The following is a 6917-nucleotide window of genomic DNA, read 5'->3' as shown; positions in this document are numbered from 1 at the left end:
GGGGGATGCGGGCGGATGATTGTAGATCGGCCGCGGTTGGGGAGGCGTCCACCACGTGACCAGGTCAGTGGCGAGTGTCGACCTCCCAAAGCTGTTCCTGGTGAACAGCGTGCGTCCGATCCACCGCTGCTGCTCCTTGGTGAGAGATGAATGCCAACTCTCTGGAAGCAGCAGCTGAGTGAGAGGAGAGAGTGACGGGGAGGAGGGATGACGATGTTTCAGAGAAACGGACAGGGAGAGAGGAAGCAGGAGACAAGACAACTCTTCAGAATGGCACACTGTTTACTATCTTAACTGTGTGGTGTCAGTACAGTCGATGAATTTACCTCAGCACTTTCAGGAGACAAGACAACTCTTCAGAATGGCTCACTGTTTACTATCTTAACTGTGTGGTGTCAGTACAGTGGATGAATTTACCTCAGCACTTTCTGAGGCGGGCCTTGGGGGCAGGAAGGACTGCCGGGGCAAATCCTCCTCTTCGCTCCGCCCCAGTAGGGCAGGAACCGGGGCAGGTACCGGGGTCGGGACTTGGTCAGTTGGAGACCGAGGGAGCGATGGGGGAGCTGCAGGGCGACGGCTTTTGCAGTGACACAGAAATAAGTTGAATGAATAAATAAAATAAATGAATGCATGCATGCATGAAGACATATCACAAATTTAGATTACATTGATTAAATTAATTGCACATTACAACATGCCCACATCAATATCAATAATTGATATGATGTGACAAAATAATGAAATGAGGGTTGGTCAAGTTTTAGAGTAAAACTGAAATGAAATTAGTGATTAAAATGGAAAAGAGAAACTCATGAAACTCATGATTACGCAAAATACATGGATGACAGCTACATAAAGGATGACAGCTACATAAAGGATGACAGCTACATGGAGGATGACAGCTACATGGAGGATGACAGCTACATGGAGGATGACAGCTACATACATGGATGACAGCTACATACATGGATGACAGCTACATGGAGGATGACAGCTACATACAGTATGACAGCTACATGGAGGATGACAGCTACATGGAGGATGACAGCTACATACAGTATGACAGCTACATGGAGGATGACAGCTACATGGAGGATGACAGCTACATACAGTATGACAGCTAAATGGAGGATGACAGCTACATACAGTATGACAGCTACATGGAGGATGACAGCTACATGGAGGATGACAGCTACATACATGGATGATAGCTATATACATGGAGGATGACAGCTACATGGAGGATGACAGCTACATGGAGGATGACAGCTACATGGAGGATGGCAGCTAAATGGAGGATGACAGCTACATGGAGGATGACAGCTACATGGAGGATGACAGCTACATACAGTATGACAGCTCCATGGAGGATGACAGCTACATACAGTATGACAGCTACATGGAGGATGACAGCTACATGGAGGATGACAGCTACATGGAGGATGACAGCTACATACAGTATGACAGCTAAATGGAGGATGACAGCTACATACAGTATGACAGCTACATGGAGGATGACAGCTACATGGAGGATGACAGCTACATGGAGGATGACAGCTACATACATGGATGATAGCTACAAACATGGAGGATGACAGCTACATGGAGGATGACAGCTACATGGAGGATGACAGCTACATGGAGGATGGCAGCTACATACATGGATGATAGCTACATACATGGATGATAGCTACATGGAGGATGACAGCTACATGGAGGATGACAGCTACATGGAGGATGACAGCTACATAAAGGATGACAGCTACATGGAGGATGACAGCTACATACAGGATGACAGCTACATGGAGGATGACAGCTACATGGAGGATGACAGCTACATACAGTATGACAGCTCCATGGAGGATGACAGCTACATACAGTATGACAGCTACATACAGTATGACAGCTACACGGAGGATGACAGCTACATGGAGGATGACAGCTACATACAGTATGACAGCTAAATCGAGGATGACAGCTACATGGAGGATGACAGCTACATGGAGGATGACAGCTACATGGAGGATGACAGCTACATGGAGGATGACAGCTACATGGAGGATGACAGCTACATAAAGGATGACAGCTACATGGAGGATGACAGCTACATAAAGGATGACAGCTACATGGAGGATGACAGCTACAGTGACAAGGTAATATAACCAAGGTTGCCAGGTGCACGGTGTTTCCTCCGACACATTGGTGCGGCAGGCTTCCGGGTTGGATGAGCGCTGTGTTAAGAAGCAGTTGGTTGGGTTGTGTATCGGAGGACGCATGACGTTCAACCTTCGTCTCTCCCGAGCACGTACGGGAGTTGTTGCGATAAGACAAGATAGTAGCTACTAAACAATTGGACACCACGAAAAAGGAGTAAAATTCAACAACAAAAAATAAATAATAATAATACATGAATAACTTACTTTTTTTTAACCACGAAATTGGGTAAAAAAATATTTAAATACCACGTGTCTATGTCAGCAGCTACTTTGACCAGCTGTGTGTCCGAATGATTACTTTATATGCAGTTCAATTCAGTTTACAAAGAAAGACATGTTTGCCCCAATGACCATCAGGTTGTCACATATAACAGAATGCATTCAACTACATACACTTCAAACGCATAACGCATGCGATCAAAAAACTAAAGTAAATAGTCAATTAAATAGTATAGAATGACAGCTTTGAGTTCTGCTTTTACCCCCCAATCTGCCCTTACCATCAACAATACTTGCCAACATTGGACAATAAATTAGACTACGATCACGAATATCCAACCAACGGCACATCAAAAACTGTAATATCTTATGTTTCACCGAATCGTGGCTGAATAACGACATGGAAAACATTCAGCTAGTGGGATATACGCTGCACCGGCTAGACAGAACAGCCCACTCCGGTAAGATGAGGGGAAATCAATTCTAGATCACCTTTACTCCACACACAGAGACACATACAAAGCTCTACCTCGCCCTCCATTTGACAAATCTGACCATAATTCTATCCTGCTTACAAGCAAAAATTTAAGCAGGAAGCACCAGTGACTCGGTCTAAAAAGTAGTCAAATTAAGCCTATGAAAGCAGACGCATAAACCTTTTCAGTCAGATATTCACCGTTGCCCTACAGAGATGAAATATCCACCAAACACTTTGGATTGAATAACATTATAATATCTACCAAACATGAATAACATTGCTCATGAACATTGATGCTCGTGAGCATCAAAGCTGTAACGATTTCACGCTGGCTTTGGTTAAAGGCAAATACAAACACATACTAGTAGTCATCTCTTCTACTGGAGTAGTAGTAGTAGTATTAGTAGTAGTATTAGTATTAGCAGTAGTAGTATTAGTATTAATAGTAGTATTAGCAGTAGTAGTATTAGTATTAGCAGTAGTATTAGTAGCTGTATTAGTAGTAGCATTAGTAGTATTAGTAACAGTGGTAGTAGTAGTAACAGTAGTAGTATTAGTAGTACTAGTAGTAGTCATCTCTTATACTGTAGTAGTAGTAGTAGTAGTAGTATTAGTAGTAGTAGTATTAGTAGTAGTAGTAACAGTAGTAGTATTAGTAGCTGTATTAGTAGTAGCTTTAGTAGTATTAGTAGTACTAGTAACAGTAGTAGTACTAGTAGTAGTATTAGTAGTAGTAGTAATAGTAGTAGTATTAGTAGTAGTAGTACTAGTAGTAGTATTAGTAGCAGTAGTACCAATAGTAGTATTAGTATAAGTAGTAGTAGTATTACTAGTAACAGTAGTAGTACTAGTAGTAGTATTAGTAGTAGTATTAGTAGCAGTAGTACTAATAGTAGTATTAGTATAAGTAGTAGTAGTACTAGTAACAGTAGTAGTACTAGTAACAGTAGTAGTATTAGTATAAGTAGTAGTAGTAGTACTAGTAACAGTAGTAGTACTAGTAACAGTAGTAGTATTAGTATAAGTAGTAGTAGTAGTACTAGTAACAGTAGTAGTACTAGCAGTAGTATTAGTAGTAATAGTAGTAGTAGTAGTATTAGTAGCAGTAGTACTAATAGTAGTATTAGTATAAGTTGTAGTAGTAGTACTAGTATTAGTAGCAGTAGTACTAGTAGTAGTAGTATGAGTAGCAGTAGTACTAGTAGCAGTAGTAATAGTAGTAGTACTAATAGTAGTAGTAGTAGTACTAGTAGTAGTAGTCTACACAACGTCATCATCTCCATGGTTCTTCTCTGGTGATCTCTCATTGGCTATTTCTGATCACCGTTCTCAAACTTGTCATTCCACATCTCACCACTAAAAAAAGCATTGCATATTTTGTGCAGATAAATTCCAAACTGTTTGAAAATATCGGGACGTCTGGGACTGCTCAAAGACGTGATCAGTAGCCCTCAGATTGTGTCTCTGACCAGCTCACATTAAATGAGTGTCGGTGACAGCCGCACACCCTGAGTAGGCAACAACATGGGGATTTTGTCTCCGATCACTAAAACTTGTCAAAGACAGCTGAATCGGGGCCAAAATCATGTAGTGTACAGGCCCCTTCCTGTACTGTGCCATCCCCACAGCCTCAGCAATGGATTAGTCCACTTAAAATATATATATAAAAATGTATATAATTTGCAACTGCTCGACTAAAAGATGCTGGTCGACCAACAATCGACCAGTCGACTAAATGGGGTCAGAAATCATATCATTATGACATCATAATAGCCATTGACTCCTGATATCAACATTATCGGTTCAACCATGTTGAGGCGATACAGTGTTGATTTACATTGTTTCTAAACATTATAGTAAAAAAAAGCTTATTTGGGGTTCTGATGGGGTAAACAGTTGAACTAAGCTCATGAGGCATGTGTTATATTCTTCAAGAATCAATGGCTATAAATAAATAATTGAAAAGTCAAAATATGGATGTAGCAACTGCAAATTTCCCCTTTAACACCACACATCAGTTCAACAACTGCAGAGTTTGTGCCTCTGTATTTAAGACAGTACTTACTAGTGTTAATCAGGGCACGGATTTTCAAAACCATTTCATGGCTAACTTCATCATCAATAGTGGATGCCTTAAGATGGCTTTGGGGACCCGGTCCCAGATATCCAGTGTCCTCTTCTTCTTCCTCCTTTTTCGATGTAACAGTCATCTCCTCCTCCTCCTCTTTCACTCCAAAAAACGCATCCTCTCTTTTACTGTAACATCCTCCTCCTCTTTCACTCTGAACGCATCTTTCTCGTCTTTCACTGAAACGTCTTTCTCTTCTTCTTTCACGGTAACAGCCTCACCATCTACTTGTTTTTGTATTGTAACAGTCTCCTCTTCCTCTTTCACGAGACCCTCTTCCTCCTTCCAGCAGACCGCCTCTTCTTTATCAGGAGGTGAGTAGATTAGTGAACTCATGGTCGGAGATGTTAGCTATCTACTTAACCAGCCCGCTACTATAGCTGACTAATAACAACAGCATAAATATGAAATTAAATCGGATAACTAACTAGACGACAGAATGGGGTTTAAGACACAGTGGCTAATATCCACTAACCCGTCTGAAGAGCTTTATTGGTTCGTATATTTTGTTTTGCAAGCTACCGATGTGTCTGACTAACTGTTGCTGCCGTCCACTCAATTATACGTCACACCAGCAGCATCGCCTTAAAGTCGCACATCGCCACCTGCTGACTGGAGTGGGTAACGCAGTTGAGTAAAATGTACATAAGTTCAGCCTCTTGTGAAGACGTGAGCTGCTGTCTGATGAAGAGAAACAGACGTATCTAGCTCCCAAAGGCTGAAATTAGATAATAATATGTTTTAGAGTGCACTGAAAATATTCAGCTGCAATAAGAATTATCTTGATAGTATGAAGAGGTAACTCCATGGACCATTTATCCAATGTATTGTAAAGCTAGCCAATGTTACAGTTTGAATAGCCGAGCCAGCTACTGTAAATGTCTTTTTATTTATTTAATTTTTTAAATTAATAATAAAACAATATATAAAGCACATGAGGGAACACAGGCATACTTGTAAGTCGCTTTGGACAAAAGCGTCTGCTAAATGGGATATATTTATTTATTTATTTTTATATTTATAGACAATCGAGCTAGGGGCGGGGCTGGGGGCGGGGCTAAGGGGTACAATATCAAATTACAATTACACAAGGACCTTAAGGGACATGCATATACTTACAATTCTAACAGCTTTTTTGTTAGTAGAGCATTTGACCGTCTTAAAATACAGTTCAATTTCTTTTTGTAGGGTACGAAAATGTGGTTTTCTGTTTGTACATTTATATTTGTGTATATGAAATTTGGCCAAAAGAATAATGAAATTAATTACATAAAAATTATTCCGCTTATTTCTATTGTATGTAAAGAATCCAAACAGTACATCTCTCCACAATAAATGTGTTCAATTATAAACCTACTGATGTCTTGCCACAGTTTTCTTACATGAATACAATGCATACAATGCCAAAAAAAGATGCAAAACTGTTCATGGGTGGTCATTACAAAAGGAGCAATTTGAGTTGATGTTTTCCTTCAACTTCTTCATATAGTGGTTGGCAGGATAATATTTATGAACAATTTTAAAGAAAACTTCCTTAATTGTGTTAACAAGTAGGTATGTGTGTGGCAACATCCAAACTTTTTTCCAACAGATATTATCAATAAATCCATTCCAATAAGGCATGACATAAGGTAAAGATACAACATCCTGCTGAAACGCTACTGTAAATGTCAATTTGTGTTTCGAGGCTGAAGTTACATCGCAGATAAAAGCAGGTCATTGGCTGCCTCGATCACAAGGGGTCTGTACTGGACTTCTGATTGGTTCCAAGTTTAGGAGTTTGGCAAATTTGCCTGAGCAGACAGACCGAGTGTTAAAATATACTTTTCATTAGAAAATGTGCAAGAATTGAAGGTGACAACAAAAGTTATAGTCA

Source organism: Oncorhynchus masou, chromosome 5, assembly GCF_036934945.1.
Source record: "Oncorhynchus masou masou isolate Uvic2021 chromosome 5, UVic_Omas_1.1, whole genome shotgun sequence".
NCBI classification, from domain to species: Eukaryota; Metazoa; Chordata; class Actinopteri; order Salmoniformes; family Salmonidae; genus Oncorhynchus; species Oncorhynchus masou.
Note: the sequence above shows the minus strand (reverse complement) of the source record.